The sequence below is a fragment of the Eretmochelys imbricata genome, chromosome 10, assembly GCF_965152235.1.
Source record: "Eretmochelys imbricata isolate rEreImb1 chromosome 10, rEreImb1.hap1, whole genome shotgun sequence".
In the NCBI taxonomy this organism is placed as follows: Eukaryota; Metazoa; Chordata; order Testudines; family Cheloniidae; genus Eretmochelys; species Eretmochelys imbricata.
Window position 1 is genome coordinate 58477274 of NC_135581.1, and position 20451 is coordinate 58497724.

At 42.5% G+C, this 20451-nt stretch overlaps 1 non-coding gene across 1 annotated transcript; it reads right to left on the minus strand.

Annotated features, from left to right (window-relative positions):
- Positions 1–623: 623 nt before the first annotated feature.
- On the minus strand, positions 624–815 carry LOC144271793 (U2 spliceosomal RNA). The gene has a single exon (XR_013347431.1). It is a non-coding gene; the product is annotated as a U2 spliceosomal RNA (small nuclear RNA).
- Between the last annotated feature and the right edge of the window lie 19636 nt (positions 816–20451).

Sequence of the window (20451 nt, forward strand, 5' to 3'; positions counted from 1 at the left end):
TTACTAAGAATTGGCTGACAGCATCATATTTGGGTAAGATCCTAAATATATATTGACCCGGGGATAAGTGTCTCATCCTTTGGGATTGGTAGAAGAACCTCATGTACAGTGAATTGGGTTTTCAGTAACCTCTCACTATATTAAACTAATTTGTCTGGATGGGAACCAGGGTCTGGAATGCCTAAAGCGGTCTGCGATTTTGGCTTCTTGTTAACTAGTGTGACTACAGAAGCTCATTTTGTTACTGGTTTGGTGACTCTCATGATAGAATAAAGTACTAGTTCTTGGGGTGTCTCAGCCCTGAGTGTGGCATTCTCAGTGATGATCCATTCTAGGCAATGGTCACAGTTTATTTCATTGTTCAATTGGTCTTACAATTAAAAGCTATTTTCTAATGTCACCTCTGAACCCTTCCTCCTGTAGCATGCTGTAACTTGTTACAGGACATTCTTTCATTTGGCAGCTCAGAAGCCCAGATGGATCTGAATCCCATATTAGTACTATAAATTGATTTGTTAGGCTTTATAAACAAAAACCTGAAGCAAATTCCACTATCTTATTTATTTGTATTACCTTAGTGCCTAGGAGCCCTGGTCATGGACCCCCACCCACCCAATTGTTTTTTCTTTTTTTTTATTCCCGGAGGCACTGCAATACCAGGTCAATGCATGGGGTGGACAGAGTAAGCTCCTCTTCCAGCCCCCTGTTTCAAAAATCAATTTAATATACAGTCCTCAAATTAAGGACATATCAGATATTAAACTGATAAGAACAGAGACTACACCTTGATTTTAGCTGCTAGGCACTGTAAAAATACTGACCAAAAAGACAGACCCTGCCTCAGAGGGCTTGTGGCTGTTTATGGGGAGCTCCTCAGAAACCTGAGGGGAGCTTGAGAGAAAGTATGAAGGTGTTTTCAGCTCTCTGTCGCACCCAAAAACGCATGTAAAGTCAGTGGCTGCATGCATCCATGATACTGCAGATATGTCACAGTTAAAAGGATCAAGAGAAAACAATGGGTAGAGAGGGAATGAACCCAAGTAAGAAGTTTACACCAGTGTGACATTACTCAGTGTACGGTCTGGACTGTTGAATAACTGTCTCTTCAGTCCTCCAATGGTAAACATAATAGTATAGACTGTCACAACAAGCTGACAGGAAAAAATACTATTAGAACATTAGAAAACAAGCACACTAAAACATGCCATAGACAAAAACAAGCACAGACATATTGTTAGAGATCTGGAAAGACATCTGCTTTGTGTGGAAGTGGCTCTGGTTCCTCAGTATGAGGAAACTAATCATTACTCATCTCCTATGTAAGGGAGATCTGAGTTCTCTTCTGGTGTTTTGTCACACTTTTTGTGACCTTTTTCAAGTAACTTAAATTCTCTGGGCTGCTGTTCCTCCTCTGAAAAATTAGGATGATGACGCAATTGACCTCACAGGCCTAAATTCAGGTGAGGTTTAAAAATGGTTTGGAAATTTAGATGGAAGGTGCTGTGAAATTAAAACAATTTAATATCTTTAACAAATTGTGCTTATGTGTGTTCCTTCATGACAATATCTGTCTTGGTCTAAAGGTTTTAACTGGGGCATAATTTCCAACTAGTATGCACAATTAACACTTTCTTGTGGGTGTTGTTGTGTGTGTCCCTCCAACCCCCCACTCTGAAGTCAATGGTCATGTTATTGCAACACTCCTATTTCCAGGTAATACTTCTGCTATATAAAGCAAATTCATATTTTGCTAGCAGCATTAGTAATTTGCTTTCAGCGTTGACAGTAATACGAGCAATAATGGCTAGAAAACCGGGCATTGCTCTGGGAATACTTGTACAGTACTAGAATGAGAAATTCCACAGCATGCATTTAAGATAAATTGATGTAGCATAAAATTGCATGCTATGGCACATTAGCCAACAGAAAACAGATGCCATTGTTTTCTAAGGGAAGTCACTGCTCACAATGGCCCCTTGCAAGGCTATCCCATTCACATTACATGTGATCAGGGTCTTTTTCTTTTTCCTAGGTCTAATCGCCATTTGATGTACATGAGTAATTCCAATTAACTTTAATACACACTCATCAAGAGAAGACGGGATCTCCTACAATAGAATATGCTTTAGAGGTAGAGGTTTCCTGATTAAATACAGAGAAAAAGTGCTTCATATCTAAATTGTAACTTAGCCAATCCTACCACATGTTTGACAGGTCACCCAATAAATGAGTTGCCAACTTTGTTTGATTTCAGAATAACAGCCGTGTTAGTCTGTATTCGCAAAAAGAAAAGGAGTACTTGTGGCACCTTAGAGACTAACCAATTTATTTGAGCATGAGCTTTCGTGAGCTAGAGCTCACTAACCTGGATTTGTGCGGGAAATGGCCTAACTTGATTATCATGCACATTGTGTAAAGAGTTGTCACTTTGGGTGGGCTATCACCAGCAGGAGAGTGAATTTGTGTGGGGGGGTGGAGGGTGAGAAAACCTGGATTTGTGCTGGAAATGGCCTAACCTGATGATCACTTTAGATAAGCTATTACCAGCAGGACAGTGGGGTGGGAAGAGGTATTGTTTCATATTCTCTGTGTATATATAAAGTCTGCTGCAGTTTCCACGGTATGCATCCGATGAAGTGAGCTGTAGCTCACGAAAGCTCATGCTCAAATAAATTGGTTAGTCTCTAAGGTGCCACAAGTACTCCTTTTCTTTTTGCAACTTTGTTTGAGCTGCTCTGTCTCAATTGGGTTGCAGACTGGCTCTCATTACTAAATTCAGGTTTCAGAATAACAGCCGTGTTAGTCTGTATTTGCAAAATTGTAGTCAGTAACACACAGAGATCACACAAAAGCTTTCAGCATATAGGAAAGGCATAGAAAGATCTTTAAAAGCGGCAAAGAATCCTGTGGCACCTTATAGACTAACAGACGTATTAGAGCATAAGCTTTCGTGGGTGAATACCCACTTTGTTAGATGATCTTTTTCTTAAATGGTATTCCTTTGTTTCAATTCACAGGCTATATCCCTTGGTTGAAGGAAGGATCGTATTATCATAGGAATTTAGCTTCCAATAGGTTTGTTAGTAGATAGTGACTGCAGCAGACCTAAGGCATACCATAGATGTCTGTTTCCATATAGACAATTATTGAAGCTGGAGTCTCCAAGTTTAGGATTCCTGCTGGATCTTTGCGTAAAACCTGTGACCATTCTGATTTGGCTGTTTGGTGACATTAAAAGGCATGTTGGAAGCATGCTTTTCACACACAACTCAACTATATGTATATGTGAGGTTATGTCAAAATTTACATCTTGGTAATGTGCATCTCTCATAAGGTGACTGAGAAGTTTCTATTTGGTTTAGACAAAATAAACTTTGTAATGTTTTAATGGTTATATTTATGGTAACTGTTTTATGGAACCCCTATTAGGGTATGTGTGGAGTACAACGTGTATCCCACTGCTTAGAGGGGGCTGCTATGCTAGGAAGAGGGCAGCTGGTATTGGTGGGGCTGCCAAAAGAAGATGGCTTTAAAATCTGACTGGAACTCCATAGTAGTCCCATGGGTGGAGACTGCTGGGGGATGTGTCTCTTGGGCAAGCTGGCTGCTCTTGGGGCTCCACGCATTGACTGCAGACCCTCAAGTGAAACAGGAATTGAAGCAGCAGCAGTGCCTCTGGGTAGGATTTCCACAGTAGAGGGCCCTGCACCATTGACTGAATAAAGTTGGAGGCTACAAAGGTAAGGAAACACAGGACTCGGGAACTGGAGGATTATAAACGCAACTAGATACTGGAAAGGCAACCTGGGAAAGCATTTGAGAAGCCGGCACCTGGGACACATGGACTTTGCTGTGTCCTGATTTGGCTTCAGGGAATTAATCACTACAGTATACTCCTGATTATCTGAATAGCAGAGGAGAGGGCCATGGATTTTATTCAGGTTATTGGGAGTTTGGATAGCTGAGAGGGCAGGAGTCATTCTGCAATGGGGGCTCGAGGCTGCTCCTCTTCACAGTCCTGGCTGGGGAGTGGTCTTAGCTCTGCCCCACTCACTCATTCACTCCCATGACAGTGGGGCTGCAGAGGGTTCTGGGGGGCCAGTGACACCCAATCACTGCAAGTGCAAGGTGCAGGACAGAACAGAGCCACCACCCCCCGGCTGGAACTCTGCTCTGCGCTGCCAGGACTGCAGCCTTCCCTGCATCTTGTACCTGCAGGGATCACTGGCTCTGCAGCTCCCCTGTCCTTCCCCATTCACTCACTCCCATGACAGTGGGGCCGAAAAAGGCTCCCTGAAGTACCGGGTTTACAATGGCACCGTCAGGCTGGGCCCACTTAGTAATAACTGAGTAAAATAACTTAGTAGTGCTGGAAGGCCCTGGGAAGTGGGGGAGCCACTGCACCTGGACTGTAACCTCCCTTGCTCTGGTCCTCCCCGCAAGGCCTCACCTGCACTCCTCTCCCCCTGTGGCTCTGCCTGTCCTCCACCCGGAGGCCCTGCCCACACTTGGCCTCTTGCCCCAAGGTCCTGACCTCAGTCTGTCTCTTCCCATCCCTGATCCCTCTTTCCTTGAGGCCTCACCCATGGCTCGCTCCTCTCTGCTCCTTCCCTACCCCGCTCCCCACCCCCAGACAGGAAAAAAGTGGGAGGGCATAGCCTTCCCACTTCTAAAAGTGATGGGGCCATGGCCCCCCGGTTCCCCCGTTCCGGTGCCCCTGTTGCCAGGTGGCTGGTTTTTGACCAGAAAGTCTAGTTGAAAAGTGGACCTGCCAGTGTCTGGTCAGCAGTGTTGACCAGACACTAAAAGTCTAGTTACAGGAGTAACTGCAGTCAGACTCCCCACCAGCTGCAGCTCAGAGAGAGAGAAACTGGCTCAGAAAGACCTGGCTCTGGCAGAGGTAGGTAGGTACCAGTTCCGTGCCACCCCAGGGGGATCCTGTCTGCTCGCCCTGCTGTGCGTGCCCCCAGCCCCTCCCTTACCCCATGGGGGCCCACAAATATGTTTGGTACCAGGCCCACAAAAAGGTTAATTTGGCTCTGGCTTCTTGCACTGCCCCAGGAGCCATTCAGCAGTAGGGAAGCCACCCCTGTAGCCAGGGGCTCATGCTCCTCACAGTTCTGGGGGTGGGGTGGGGGAGTGGGAGCTCTGCTCTGTTATCTGAAATTGAACCTCTGCATTATCCCAATCCCTTCCTTGCCCTGCATGTATCTCATGCTGGGGGACAAGGAAGGGATTTGGATAATGGGGAGGTTCAGATAATAGGGTTTTGGCTAAATGGGAGTACACCGTAGTCCTTTCTTGAGGTACAGGGTTGAGGTTGCTGATACTAGGTGTCTGTCAGCCAGGGAAGTTTGGTATTTGCAGAAGCTTTGGTGCATCCCAAGGAAAAATATTGGAATTTGGAGCTCTGTAACTTAGTAGCTTTACTTCCATTTTTTTTTAAAGCTCAAATAATGATGTGCAGCATTCCTTATGTTCTTCAAGGCGGGTTTCAACCACCTACAGACAAAGAGCAGCATACTACAAAGTTGTCTTTCAGCTTGAGAAGAAACATTATGGGCCACATCATCAGCTGGCATAGCTCCATTGAGCTACCCAAGGCTTGAGGTGAAAAGCAATAGGGCCAATGAGCTTTGTAACAATGTTTTCCAATGTCTTAAGGGGCCAGTGAGTTTCATCTTCTGAGTAAAATAACTTAGTGTGCATGGACCTGATCCTGTGAAATGAGTGTCTTCTGCAAGATGCAGTCTGTTTTATTGCTTATGATGCATGTGACATCTCTTCTGGACTGGTCACTCAGAATCAAGCTGTTGTCACCTATACTTGCCCTGAATCTGTACCTTGGGCTCAGAATTGCATTCTTGTAGCTAAAAAAAAGGCAGTTTACCACATCCTGTGTAGCTGTGTTCATTGATAACTATAAAAACCCTTAACCAGCACCACTGAGAAACTTGTATTTTAAATGTTTTTTTAAAAGAGAATTGAAAATCAAACAATAGCCAGACATAAATAAAACTGAATAGTAATAGTGGGTTCTTCTGTGTAATTTCAGTAAATAAAATATTTACATTTTCAGTCTATTTCCTTCAGTGCCCTTTATTTAGAGATAATGTGTAATGTGTTTAGTTGCCTTGAAAGAATGGGGGTCTGAACTCTAAGTGACTTGGCCTGAGGGCTGAGCCACAGAAGACCCTGGGCCAGAGGCAGGTAGCTGACAGGAGATGCTGAGGTCAAAGATCACGACAACACCCCACACCAATGCAAAGGGGATCTGCGAGGGTGAGTGAGCTCCACCACAACTATCTTCTTATAGATTCTAGGTTTTGATTTTTATGAACAGTTTGTGTATTTAAGAAGCCCTGTTTTTACGTCAGTGCCTGGTCAGTGGTGATATAAGAAAAGGAGTACTTGTGGCACCTTAGAGACTAACCAATTTATTTGAAAGCTCATGCTCAAATAAATTGGTTAGTCTCTAAGGTGCCACAAGTACTCCTTTTCTTTTTGCGAATACAGACTAACACGGCTGTTACTCTGAAAAGTGGTGATATAGGAGGTCAAGATTGGGGGAGAGGGGGAAGCCTTCCATAACTCTACATGGCAAAGCTTACATGTAAAGGAACTTATTGCCCCCACAAGCATGATAGATATTTCATGGAACCCGTGGTAAGAATCAGGCATACTTGCCACGTGCACGGCCTTCTGTTGTGTGTGACGAAGTGCATTAAGTCTGTGCTTACTCATGTGCTTGTGTTTGTTCAGGTAAAAGGTCTTTTCCCTTCATTGTACTGCATGTAAAATAAACTACTCAAACATACATAAAGAATTTCATTGAAAGACTGCAACCCAACCCAGCCTCATGCATGGCATTTTTATGTTTTTGTTGTGTTCTTCTCCTTTTGGGAACAGAGCTTCAAGGTTTTAAGCAAAAACAGCAAAGACAAGTGCAATTTCTGTTTTAAAGCAGCCTTGCTTGTTCACCTCCCTCACTTCAAATAAAAGTACATCACAAAGAGATGACTGCATGGTAAAAACAACAATGCTTACTCACCTCCCTTTCCTTGGCTGCACTTGGGAGGAGGCAAATGTTTCTGATACTAGATAGAGAGCAGGCTTGTTTCAGAAATTGATTGATCGTTCCTATGAATAAAGAAGACAGCAGAACAAGACAACCAGGGATCATTGTAGGCAAATATTTGAAGAGGGATACACTTGAAAGCACTTAAAATAAAAGCCCGAGAACTGTGGCAAAACAAAGGATATTGAAAGACATTAAACATTCAAGTGCTGATTGATGGTGACTCTTAGGAGTTAACACGCTTATGAGAGCAAAACCTGAATCCCTCTGGAGAGGCAATGTATCTGAAACCGTTTTAAATAAAATAACGAGAAGACCAAGCAGACAACAAAAATCAAAGAAGAAATGGGTAAAATACACATCAAATCTGAAAATATTTCTGAACAATGAAAATGGGAATCTATGAAAGAGTAAGGAATAGCCATGATAAACAAACCCCAAAGTGCAGAATAATATATTTTGAAGCATGAGGGTTTATAAGATGAACTCGAACTCAAACTCTAACTAATGGGGATCAGGAAGAAACTTTCCCTATGGCAGGTTGTCCTATAATTATCTATTTCAGAGCTGCTTGTCTGAAGCAACTGATACTGCTGAATTGGAATTAATTTGCAAACTGGACACCATTACATTAGGCTTGAATAAAGAGTGGGATTGGATGTGTCATTACACAAAGTTAAAACTATTTCCCCATGTTTATCCCCCCCCCATACATACATACATACATACACACACACACACTGTTCCTCACACATTCTTGTCAATGTCTAGAAATGGCCCACCTTGATTATCACTACGAAAAGGTTGGTTTTTTTTTTTCTCTCTTTCCTGCTGATAATAGCTCACCTTAACTGATCACTCTCATTATAGTTTTCAGAGTAGCAGCTGTGTTAGTCTGTATCCGCAAAAAGAACAGGAGTACTTGGGGCACCTTGGAGACTAACAAATTTATTTGAGCATAAGCTTTCGTTCGTGACAGCTCACTTCATCGGGTGCATGCAGTGGAAAATACAGTGGGGAGATTTATATACACAGAGAACATGAAACAATGGGTTTTACCATACACACCGTAATGAGAGTGATCAGGTAAGGTGAGCTATTACCAGCAGGAGAGGAAAAAAACAAACCTTTTGTAGTGATAATCAAGGTGGACCATTTCCAGCAGTTGACAAGAACATCTGAGGAACAGTGGGGGGGTAGGGGGAGGGAATAACCATGGGGAAATAGTTTTACTTTGTGTAATGACGCATCCACTCCCAGTCTCTATTCAAGCCTAAGTTAATTGTATCCAGTTTGCAAATTAATTCCAATTCAGCAGTCTCTCATTGGAGTCTGTTTTTGAAGTTTTTTTGGTTGAAGAATTGCAACTTTTAGGTCTGTAATCGAGTGACCAGAGAGATTGAAGTGTTCTCTGACTGACTGGTTTTTGAATGTTGTAATTCTTGATGTCTGATTTGTATCCATTTATTCTTTTACGTAGAGACTGTCCGTTTTGGCCAATGTACATGGCAGAGGGGCATTGCTGGCATATGATGGGATATATCACATTGGTAGATGTGCAGGTGAACGAGCCTCTGATAGTGTGGCTGATGTGATTAGGCCCTATGATGGTGTCCCCTGAATAGATATGTGGACACAGTTGGCAACGGGCTTTGTTGCAAGGATAGGTTCCTGGGTTAGTGTTTTTGTTGTGTGGTGTGTGGTTGCTGGTGAGTATTTGCTTCAGGTTGCGGGGGGCTGTCTGTAAGCAAGGACTGGCCTGTCTCCCAAGATTTGTGAGAGTGATGGGTCATCCTTCAGGATAGGTTGTAGATCCTTGATGATGCGCTGGAGAGGTTTTAGTTGGGGGCTGAAGGTGATGGCTAGTGGCGTTCTGTTATTTTCTTTGTTGGGCCTGTCCTGTAGTAGGTAACTTCTGGGTACTCTTCTGGCTCTGTCAATCTGTTTCTTCACTTCTTCAGCAGGTGGGTATTGTAAGAGCGCTTGATAGAGATCTTGTAGGTGTTTGTCTCTGTCTGAGGGGTTGGAGCAAATGCGGTTGTATCGTAGAGCTTGGCTGTAGACAATGGATCGTGTGGTGAGGTCTGGATGAAAGCTGGGGGCAAGTAGGTAAGTATAGCGGTCAGTAGGTTTCCGGAATAGGGTAGTGGTTATGTGACCATCGCTTATTAGCACCGTAGTGTCCAGGAAGTGGATCTCTTGTGTGGACTGGTCCAGGCTGAGGTTGATGGTGGGATGGAAATTGTTGAAATCATGGTAGAATTCCTCAAGGGCTTCTTTTCCATGGGTCCAGATGATGAAGATGTCATCAATGTAGCGCAAGTAGAGTAGGGGCATTAGGGGATGAGAGCTGAGGAAGCGTTGTTCTAAGTCAGCCATAAACATGTTGGCATACTGTGGGGCCATGCGGGTACCCATAGCAGCGCTGCTGATTTAAAGGTATACTTTGTCCCCAAATGTGAAATAGTTATGGGCGAGGACAAAGTCACAAAGTTCAGTCACCAGGTTTGCTGTGACATTATCGGGGATATTGTTCCTAATGGCTTGTAGTCCATCTTTGTGTGGAATGTTGGTGTAGAGGGCTTCTACATCCATAATTGCTAGGATGGTGTTTTCAGGAAGATCACCGATGGATTGTCGTTTCCTCAGGAAGTCAGTGGTGTCTCGAAGGTAGCTGGGAGTGCTGGTAGCGTAGGGCTTGAGGGGGGAGTCTTCATAGCCAGACAATCCTGCTGTCAGGGTGCCAGTGCCTGAGATGATGGGGCGTCCAGGATTCCCAGGTTTATGGATCTTGGGTAGCAGATAGAATACCCCTGGTCGGGATTCTAGGGGTGTGTCTGTGCGGATTTCTTCTTGTGCTTTTTCAGGGATTTTTTTGAGCAGATGGTGTAGTTTCTTTTGGTAACCCTCAGTGGGATCAGAGGGTAATGACTTATAGAAAGTGGTGTTGGAGAGCTGCCTAGCAGCCTCTTGTTCATATTCCGACCTATTCATGATGACGACAGCACCTCCTTTGTCAGCCTTTTTGATTATGATGTCAGAGTTGTTTCTGAGGCTGTGGATGGCATTGTGTTCTGCACAGCTGAGGTTATGGGGCAAGTGATGCTGCTTTTCCACAATTTCAGCCCATGCACGTCGGCGGAAGCACTCTATATAGAAGTCCAGTCTGTTGTTTTGACCTTCAGGAGGAGTCCACCCAGAATCCTTCTTTTTGTAGTGTTGGTAGGAAGGTCTCTGTGGGTTAGTATGCTGTTCAGAGGTGTGTTGGAAATATTCCTTGAGATGTCGAAAATAGGATTCCAGGTCACCACAGAACTGTATCATGTTCGTGGGGGTGGAGGGGCAGAAGGAGAGGCCCCGAGATAGGACAGATTCTTCTGCTGGGCTAAGAGTGTAGCTGGATAGATTAACAATATTTCTGGGTGGGTTAAGGGAACTACTGTTGTGGTCCCTTCTGGCATGTAGTAGTTTAGATAGTTTAGCATCCTTTTTCTTTTGTAGAGAAGCAAAGTGTGTGTTGTAAATGGCTTGTCTAGTTTTTGTAAAGTCCAGCCGCGAGGAAGTTTGTGTGGACGGTTGGTTTTTTATGAGAGTATCCAGTTTTGAGAGCTTATTCTTAATCTTTACCTGTTTGCTGTAGAGGATGTTGATCAGGTGGTTCCACAGTTTCTTTGAGAGCGTGTGGCACAATCTGTCAGCATAGCCTGTGTAGTATGTAGATTGTAATGGATTTTTTACCTTCAGTCCTTTTGGTATGATGTCCATCTGTTTGCATTTGGAAAGGAAGATGATGTCTGTCTGTATCTGTACAAGTTTTTTCATGAACAGATTTCCACTCCATACGGCTAAATTCAGTGCCTTGCATAATGACAGGTTTCAGAGTACCCATTGTTTCATGTTCTCTGTGTGTGTGTGTGTGTGAGATATATAATATAATCTTCCTACTGTATTTTCCACTGTGTGCATCCGATGAAGTGGGTTTTAGCCCACGAAAGCTTATGCTCAAATAAATTTTAGTCTCTAAGGTGCCACAAGTACTCCTGTTCTTTTTGCGGATACAGACTAACATGGCTGCTACTCTGAAACTTGTTGGAGGTAGGATACTGGACTAGATACTCCACCAGTCTGATGGAGTATGGCATTTCCTGTGTTCATAGAAGATTATATGATAGGAAGTGAATTTATTTTAGAGATGGAAGATCCTTGAAAGTTCAGAGGTTCAACTGGATTAAGCTCAAAGTTTGTTTAGAAAGTTTAGAGAAGCACTATCTGAATCTGCAATATTAGATAAAAATATTTTCAGCAGTTTCTGTTGGAGCTAGGCAGAGGCATGCAACAAAGATATTTTTTAAAGAATTTTTTTCAAACGTTTCATCCTTTTGAACCTTGATTTCAGTTTGCGTTCAGGTCATGTTTTTCTTAAGGGTTCTGGTCAGTTCACCCAATCTTGATTTATGAAGAACAATGTGACGGCTTTTAATGGGATTTGTACCAGCAGATATTGCAGTAATCTGTCTGCATTTTTCTCCCTTAATATTTTTGGAGAAGTAACAAGAGTGTTTCAAAGTTCAGTGAGACTTGTCAATCTGTTTACTGCAGATGTTATTCTGGATGATGTGGTCTTTAAGGGATGTATTTCATAAGGATTGTTGCTAGTTGTCTGGGTTTTTCAATGTTGCTTTATTTGCAAATACTACAGATTAAGGATTCAAAATGTGTTGTAACTTGAATTGAAGAGCTGTGTAAAGTTTGCTTTGCCTGTACAAAGGGAGCAGGATTGGTTCTTATAAAGGCAGGCAATAAGAATTTCCATTTCTTATACTAAGATACCCGGCTCTGCAAATTCCTATGATGGACGGACAAAGCTATAAGAATTGCAAACTTTTTAATAAGGCTTTCAGCCATTTACACAGAAGTTATCTACACTACACTACACTTCAGTCACTAGTGCTGAGTCAAATCCTAGCTGAGCGTGTGTTGTAGTTATTTTCAGGGCAGTGTTTAGGCATGTCGATTGTGGGTCGGGAGGGAATCTGCGCCCCATACATTCTGCGGATCTCATTCTCTGAAGTTTAACTTTTGCATCTTTTTTTTTGTGAGCACCAAATTAATTTTAAATGGGGGAGTAGAAGGTAGATGCTGTTATGTTCTGTGGGGCAATCCAAACTGGTGAAGAGCTGTCACCTCTTACTCTATAACTCTTAAGTGCCCAAAAGCTTTGCTACTGTAGTGCTCTGCCTGGGATGCCCACAGTCAGCAACCAGCATGCCCTCTGTCTACACATTGGGCAGCCCTGGTCCTTTGATCCATGAGCCTGTCTGCAGATCCCAGACTTCCACCAGCTTTGGTTAACATCTGATAATGACTCTACACTTCCTTAGCCCTGAATTTTCCCCCCAAAAACATGTGCTTTGGAACAATCAGAGGAAAGTTAGTTTGCTGCTCCTTTAGGGTCAATATCCAACAGTTTGTTACTTCAGCTGGAGTTACCCCGACATAAAGTTCACTCAAACTGTGAGGAAGGAGACATGGAGTCTCCCGGTGAAGGAAGTTTCCTGCTGAGTGTGATGCTGCCTAGCAGGCTGCAAGCTAAAACCTAGGCAGCAGGCTAATTCACTCGCATGCTAATAGAAACCAAAGAAACGGTAAAAGATCATAATGTGTTCAAACCAATTCACTTGTTAGAATAGAAAAAAAGGGGCTGTTCATATACATGGCATATGCCCGATAATTACGTTTGCTCAACACTAATAGTGTTCTTTTCGCTCATCTAAAACCTGTTGATTTATATTGATCTAAGGCTAACCAAGTCCAAATGGATATTAGTGTTTAGATGTGAGTTCACTTAATATGTAAAACTTCATGAAAACTAATGAAAGATTGTTTGTTTGTTTGTTTCTGGCTATCACATTGTTTTTACATTATGTTTGCCCATTGGAAATTGGAGCCTTGGAAATGTAAATGAAAAGATCACTTCAAAGCAAGGACCATTAAACAGCAAAGGATTCACAGTCCCAGTCTGCATTGCCTAATCTTCGTCATCAAAGGAAGCACCTACATGGGTCAAGACGCTTGTCAGCATGCCTTCTGTGAGTGGGGCCTATAAATACTGATTCAGGGGAATGATCCTGTATCTCTGATCTATTTGGATGCTGTCAGGGGGTGTTCTAGATGCAAGACCGAGGTCCCTAAAGCCATTTTGGGCAACCTGGAGAGACTTATGGAGAACTAGCAGATTAGACTACAATCTTAGACTCACCTGTAATGTATTTTAACTGGTTTAACCCCTCAATAACTTTCATTTCTTAGCTAACAATTTTTTAGTTCGTTTACTAGAGAAATTGGCTACAGTGTTGTCTTTGGTGAGATCAAGAGTATCCATTGACCTGGGGTAAGTGATTGGCCTGTTGGGAGTGGGAGTAACCTAATGTGTGGTGAATTTTGATTTTAATAACCTTTTATCATAAACTCCAGTTTGTCTGAGGGGCTGGAGAGCTTACGAGGACTGTCCATGGCTCCATGGCAAGTCTAACATAGTAGTCCAGGAGTGCACATTTGTTACTGCTTTAATGAAATCTAATTATAGGATGTACCACCAGTTTGGGGTGTCTGCCTTGTTTTCTGACAGTCTGCCCTGAGATTGGCACTCTAAGCTATAAACGATACCAGACTCAGTGACGCTTGCATTATCTGCTAAAATGCAAATTATATAAGTCCTGCCCCCACCACTGTATTTACATGAACGTTAAATCTGTGAGTGTCAATCTCTCCCCACCCCCACCCCCTTGTGAGAGTGTGAGGTTTGCCTCCACCCCTTGTTAGCTTGATGAGTCTGTTTAGGCAATATGTAAATACATTCTCATTGTTTTTTTTAATGTACTTTGGCAGTAATGTCCAGGTGGAAAAACCACATTCCTTTGTTTAGGGTGGGGTAACGCCTGCTCAGCTGATGAACACATTTTAAAAAATATAATTTCAGTTTCTCCATAACTCTGCATCAGTTGTTTGCACCTACATTGTATAACCAGTGAGTCATGAGCTTTTCATTGGTACCTTGCATGACACTTATCAGATACATTCCATGACATTAAAGAATTGGGGTACACTGAACTGGTTAAGCAAGCTGCAATTAATTGCCAGGTATCTGGGAGCCCTTTGTCCTTGGGCTGTTCTTAAAGCCACAGATATCTTCCAGTTGAAGTACAAGTAGGAAAGTTAGAGTGAAAAGAAATGGCCACATTGACCACCTACGTGAATACTGCGTTTACATTTCAACTGCGGTGGGTGTAATAGCACGCTTGGTCTGGACACTGCATTGAATAACTCATAAAGAGATCTAGTTAAAGCCAAGTCAGCAAGTGCTATTAGCTGCGACATAACAGACCCAGGGGAGAAACTGCCAGGTGGCATCATCCCACACAAACTACCCGCTGGGATAACTCCAAAGAAGTTTGCAAACCAACAGCTGTGAAGACAGAGCAGCCCTTAAGAGGGGAGTACTGCTAGCCCCCTCCTGTGAATCCTACCCAAGGATCAGGACCAGGAAGACCAGAGATATTCTTTTCCACCACTCCCGTGCTTTCCTCATGCGAGGGATGAGGTGAAAAGTGTCTTTCTGCACCAGACATTGAAGCCCTCCCATTGCCATGTAACAGAGAGTAAGGATCCAGCCAGATTGCACCTGCCAGTGCCCAGGGCTTCAGCAATAACTCAGGATCCTAGTATCTCAGTTAACCTATACCAGACATGTGATACACAGTTGGTGCAAATAACTCAATAGTTCATGTGACGCTGGCAGACCAGGTGTCAGTTCATACCAAGGTCCCTAGACCTCACTGAGCATTGACAAATGCATAGGTGGAAACTAGTCTGGCTCACCTGTAATAGTTTTGTTAAACTAGGTATTAGATCTATAGAGATGTTTGGACTTCATGAAATGCTTGAGAGTTGCTTCATGCATTCATCTCTCTTATAATATCTGTATCCTATGTTTTATAAAGTAATATTTAAGTATTTGCTTTGAAACTATAAAAGTGTTTGCTATGTAACTGGAAACCCCCACAGTTAGGAGAGAAACATTACCAGGTGTGAGATATTAGTTTTCCACAGGAAGTGTTATCTCCTGCCCAACAAAAGAGAGCCAATAGATACCAGAGGAACTATTGCAGAACATCAGTGGACAAAAGATTTTGTTGTTTGTTCCCTGTACCCCATGGAGAGGGGATGTGCACGAATCCTCCTCTCATCTGGGAGAAGGGAATAAAAATTCCTGACCAGAAAGATCTCTATCATTATGCTGCTTGGAATCTGGAGAGGACAATATTTCTAAGCATAAACAAGGATCCCCAAGCTGCTTAGTTTGGGTTAGTGCTAAAGGAAGTATAGAAGCTGCTTTAATGTGCAAGATCTGTTACTTTTTGAAACCTAAGACTGTAACTCATGTGTATTTACCAGCTTAAACCTTGTAAATAACTTATTACTTTTTTGTAGTTATTAAACTAAATGTTTATTATAGCACTGGCTACCAGCGCTGTCTTTGAGAGATCTAAGGTACAATTGGCATGGGGTAAGTGATTGGGAGTAACCTGAATATTGTGATTTTTGATGTGAGGGGCCATTTATCACAAAGACAGGCTTGCCTGGGTGGCAAGATAGACCGGAGAGCTCAAGGGGGCTGTCGGTGACTCCATGTTAAGGCTGATGTAGTGCCTGAGCAGTTAACACTTGATACTTGGTTGGTGAAATCTAATTTCACAACACAACCATTTTGGGGTTTGTGTGCTGGTTTGTAACCGCTTGCCCTGAGGTTGGCACCCACGTTCATGAACCACTCCAGACAGCTTGACAGTCCAATACCCCTCCCCAGAAACACCTCCGGTGCAGTCTGTTGAAGGCGAAAAACGTACACCGATAACAGGCAGCCTGTGATGTGGGAAAGATCCTTCTTATCTCCTCAAAAGGGGGCTCACCAAAAACCAGGGCAAACTGGGAAATTGAGCAGTAGACACAATAAAACAAGTACCCATGGGAAGGGCAAGTGGGGAAAGAAAACAGCTGTGAATGGCAGCCTGTGTCCAGGAGAAGCAATATAAGCTGCTCCCTGCCTTGTGAGGGGAGCCATCAGTGCCCTCTGGGACTGTGCAGTCAGGCTGCGAGGGTAGGAGCCAAGGGTGATTTCCCAAACCATACCCTGCTCAAGCCCTGTCCATGCATGAGGCTGTTAAGGAGATGGCACCACCCCTCCTTTCCATCCCAGCCAGGACCCCAGCAGTCTGTTTTCCTTTGTCATTCCAGCTAGATCTCACCCATGGCAAATGAGAAGGCCTCATGCATGGAACATGTGCATCATTCTTTCCTTTTTGCTTGGGCTGGAAGTGGTAGGAATGACTATTTGGAGACACGTGGAAGGTATTTTAGTGTGTGCAAACTGGAAGCGTGGCTTCTTTAGGGTATGTGAACATTTGTAATATTCAGCGTTCAATGACCCATTGTTTTTTTTTCACCTTGACAATCGTATCTAGGAAATTGATTTGTTCTGGAAAGTAATAGCAATGGTTGGGAGGAATTTAGTGACGGCATTGCAGAATGCTTTAAAAATTGTCAACTTCTGTTGGCATAAATAAAAATACCAGTAGTCCACTGGCAATAGGTGAAACACTTATGTGTTACTTGTAGTCTTAGATTAACCGTAAGAAAATTGATGAACTATGGTGCCATCCGGGTGTCCATAGCTATTGCAGTGACTTGCAGGAACATGTCATTGTTAAAATTAAGTGACTATGAGCATGAATTCGATCTGTTTTGTGCTAGTGTCCTATGGATATTGATGTTCTACGGTTGAAATGAGGAATTAGGAAAACTATTAAACACTGAATTTAGCACAGTTGTTTCTGTTGTAACAGATTAGTAAAATTTCAGTATTCATGGCCCTGAAACACCCACTTCTATCTGTGGACCCCAATGTTAGCATTCTGGAGTCCGCTAGGAGAGAGGGAATTTTTTATAGAAAACATTGGAATCTTCTTTTACTTTCTGCATTGCTTCATTCTGGGTGTATTTAATTTATATGTGGAAATATTTTACCGGGGGCAAAATAGATAGCACAAAGCTTTTATGCTCCATCGGTGAGTAGCAACTATTTGAAGCCAAATGCACTGCAAACAAGTCACAGGGCATATGCTATATGCACAAGCGAAAATGTGGTAACTGAGAGAGCATGATGGTGATGGTTGTGTAGCCATGATATACCCAGCCAAAGGACCAGTTTGTGCTTGTTGCTTTTTAAAGTAGATTTCGTTCAGCCAGTAGCTTTAAGCAAATGAACATACCTGCCTAAAAGACAAAAGGTAGCGAAGGGCTAATCAGATGACAAGACTGATCAGGTGTGTTCTGTGGGAGGGGAAATAGGTGAGCGTTACATGAATGGGGTCATATACATAATAAAGCAGCTTAACAACTCTTCTCTTTAGGCAGGTTTTTCTGTATGTTCCCCATCCCCTTCTGCTCGATGTATGGCATCAAAAATTTAGGGATTTCAAGATTACTTTTACTCTTTGTCCTACCCTCTCTTATTCTCAGCATGAACTGACATCAGAAAAACATGTCGGATTTACAAAAGTCAGTAAGAAACCTTGCTAACAACATCCAGTGTCCCATATAACAACTGGGGACTGTTGAGAAAAAGAGCTATAAGAATATTTGAGATCTAGGAAATGTGCCTTGGAATGAAAGAGTTTGGTCTATGTTTATTGAAGAGAATCTCAACAGGTGACTTGATCAGTCTATAGGTACCTATGCAGGAAGAATATTTCTAATATTAGAGGTTTCTTTTGTCTCAATCAAGCAGTGTTACAAGATCCGATGGCTGGAAGATTGTTAGAAAACTTCAAAACGGAAATAAGATGACCATTTCTACAGTGAGGGCAATTAACCATTGGAACAGTTTACCAAGAGAGATTGGAAATTCTCCATCACTTGAAGTCTTTAAAGTCTCTCTAAATGATATATTCTAATTCAATCACAAGTTATTGGGCTTGATGCAAGCATTATTGGTGAAATACTATGATTCTCATGATGTAGGAGGTCCAGAGTAGCTGACCAGAATGATCCCTTTTCGCTTTAAAAATCTATAAATCCACAACACGCATCACAGATAAAACAGGGTTATTATCCACAAAATACCATGAAAGCTCGAGTTCATTGATCCATCCCACTCTTTCATATGCTACACATGGCATAAATGCAAACTATTTTTTACTCTTGGAAACTGAGTTACTTTAAAGTACTGGGACATTATTTAGTGTGTCACTTATATATGACCTGGCAGGAAAAGACCCTTCTGTTTGTTAAAACACGTGGTGGTGGCAATGGTGCTTTTATTATTAATAGAAAAAATATTATTAATCATCTATATTGCTGCTAACATTACTAATGTGTTCTCTTTCTGTTTTCTCTTTAGCTTCCCCTTACTCCTATATTCTGCTAGTGTGAGATCTGTCTCTCCCTCACCCCATCTTGATCCATTATCAATTGTTTCTCCTTTCCTATACTTTCTCCAAGATACTGGTGTTCCATGGAGCCAGTGAGTTCTCCTGAGAAAAGTTCTCCACAGAAAGCTGTGATAAAAGGCACACAGTGTAGGTCTGCTTAGAATCACTGCCAATTTAGTTTGGAAATTGAAGGGGAAAAACCCCACACAACAGGAAAAGTAGCCTTTTGGTTTCTGAAACTTGTTGAACTGAACATTTTCTCCCCCCCCCCCCCCAGCCATTTTTAAAAGCTTATTAAAGGCAGATGTGGGAGCATGGTCTAGTTGTTAAAGCACAGAATTGGAAATTAGGTGACTTGTGTTCTGTTTCTGCTCTGTCACTGACTTCCTGTGTGACCTTGGGCAAGTCACTTGACCTCCCTGTGGCACTGATGTCCCATCTGTACACAGGGTTTAATAAAACCTACCTCTTGGGAGTGTCATGAGGCTGAGTGAATTGTCCATAAAGCGTTTTATATAGCACCTTTCCTCCAAATACCACAAGTCCAAAAGATAGCTCTGGCCCAGACTGGGTGCTTGAAGATGTACTCAGGCTAGCTGTTGGTAGCAGAGCTTAAGGAAAATGTTGTCTGTTTTTTCCTTTACATATTTCTGCTATTTTTATACAATAGAACTCATTTAAAGGAATGCCTGGTAAAGGAATAGGAGATAAGGTGGATGAGTTCTTTTATTTCGGCCAACTTCTGTTGGTGAGAGAGACACAAACTCTTGAATGCCTCTCTTTCACCAGCAGAAGCTAGTCCAATAAAAGAGATCACCTCACCCACCTCGTCTCTCTAATACCCTGGGACCCAACACAGATACAACAACAATGTTAAAGGAACAGACAATGCATACAACAATGTTAAAGGAATAGACATTTTAAAGGAATACATTTCTTTCCACACATAACTGTACATTCCCATACCAAAAACTTTTGAGTTAATGTTTTAGACTACAGATCACGGTTATGAAAAACATAAAAACAAAGAATTACAACCATTCTGCAGTTCCCTCTCCCTGCCTGTGGTGGTGGGAGGGAACCAATGTTGTCTGCCACTTCCTGGGTAGAATTTTGTTACCTTAGCTCAGTCAGGATTCAATTCCTCACTCTTCCCCCCCCCCCCCGTCTTTTTTGTTTTGTTCTAAAAACAAGCCTTTCTTTATGAATTTTGTTTGGCACCTCACATCTCTGCTGCCTGAAATGGTGGATCCAAAACCATAAGCCCAGCCTCTCTTGTAATGGATTAATTCCGTTCAAAGATGGACACAGCTGCTGACTGTTTTGCCTTGTGAGAGCCATGTGCTTAATCACAGCTTGGTCTGCCCCTATCTGTGGACACCTGTCTAAACTGTATCATCTTGAGAAATCCATGAAGTGCACCTCCATTCCTTCAGATTGGACACTGAGCTCCAGAATGGATTGTCCATGAAGACCCAGTTTCAGTATCCCTGGTACCCACGATCAGTAATGGAAAGAGACCGGCCCAGCATTAGCAGGGTAAGAGTCCTGTCTGCCAAAACCCAGGTCTGCTCCCATGGCACCTGTGGCACTATTATGAAATTAGCTATAAAATTAAACTTTGTTAATTTACTGATTGCATAAGACAACATTTGGGTAGATCTTTGGGTAACATCAGTTTCAAATAATACCAGGTTCACAGGTATTTGATAATTCAGTGTGCAAAGGCATTTACCCTTCCCATCTGCTGCTTTTTTTAAATGCTCTTTGCAAGGTCTATGGAGGTTTTAAGCTTTAATCTTAGTTACAAGCTTTTTCAAGCTGTTATTCACCTTTTTGATGAAAAGCACTACAGGCTTATAGTTGGAAATATGAGATTCTTTG